The following is a 1,353-nucleotide window of genomic DNA, read 5'->3' as shown; positions in this document are numbered from 1 at the left end:
CTAGATGATCTGCTCAGGTCCCTTCCGACCCTAGAAACTATGAAACTATGAAGACAGGTGCTGTACTATAGGTGACAAAGTACTGGAGGCGCTCTCACCACGCTCAAGAGGGCGAGGTTTTGTTTTATGAATCTGAATGAGACGTGTCCACGTCACCAGAATGACCACAGGACCATCGACCCAGTAGTCCTGAGGAAGCATCTTACATTCGAAAGCTTGCCTGACTTTCTCCCAACTACATAATTGTTCCAATAAAAGAGATTGCCTTAAGAAATCCTGGCCTCTTGCACAATAGCTTCTCTTCTCTTCTCTTGCTTCTCTCAATAGCTTCTCACAGTAGCTGACTCCTGGGAATATTCTTTTGCTTAGTGTGTTGTGTTTTGGGGGTTTTTTTAAACTTTAGCAACTGCGTGTCCATGCCAGTAGCTATATTGGGTTTTTTTGCTTTTATCTTAAACAGAATCACGTAGTGCTATTGTATTAATAGGGCTTTTTGTTTCACTTTCACCTGAGGAAAAAAGTAGGTGCTGTGTCATATGTGGCCAAGTATTGGAGGCACTCCACAAGGCTAGATTTTGTTTTTATGACTCTGAATAAGAGACGTCCACGTAACTAGAATGACTATGGGACTAATGACCCAATATCCTTTGACTATTCTTTTGCTCAGTCCCTTCGGTTTTCTTAACCTTTATCCATATTCTAGCAGATGAGCACCCATGCCAGTAGCTATACTGGTTTTTGCTTTTTTCTTAAACTGAATATTGTAGTGCCATATTAGTAGGACTTCTCGAAGTACTAGAGGCACTCTCCAGACACTCCAAAAAGCTATATATGTATTTTTTATGGATCTGAATGAGAGAGGTCCATGTAACTATTTGATCAACTGGTGTCTGTGCTGTCACTGCCAGGCATCAGGTCAAGCCCCCTTCGCTGGGGACTATTGACCCAATATCCTTCCAGCATTTTTTGCCTCGTGGGTTGGCTTCATTTTTGACCTTCACAGATACTCTAGCAAGGGAGCGCCCAGACCAGCAGCTCCATTGGGCTTTGCCTCCGTCTCTCCAGAAAGCTAGAGGTTGTTTTATGAATCTGAAGGAAGTCCCTGAGTGTCACAGTATTGCCAGCTCTCGTGATTTTTGGCCAGGTTCTTGAAAAGTCTGCGCTTGGGGAATGTGAAAACCTTAGCTCTTTCTTTGATGTCTATCTATCTACCTATCTACAGATCTTTCTCTCTCTCTCTAATCTCTCTAGATATATAATCTATATATCTATAGCTATCTCTCTCTAGAATCTATATATGTAGATCTATGCAGATCTAGAAAGTTTTTCACAGCCTTTGTAAACCCCAGGTCC

Source organism: Gavialis gangeticus, unplaced genomic scaffold (assembly GCF_001723915.1).
Source record: "Gavialis gangeticus isolate Ggan-Ray unplaced genomic scaffold, GavGan_comp1, whole genome shotgun sequence".
In the NCBI taxonomy this organism is placed as follows: domain Eukaryota; kingdom Metazoa; phylum Chordata; order Crocodylia; family Gavialidae; genus Gavialis; species Gavialis gangeticus.
The sequence above is the reverse complement of the archived record's forward strand: the minus strand, read 5'-3'. Positions refer to the sequence as shown.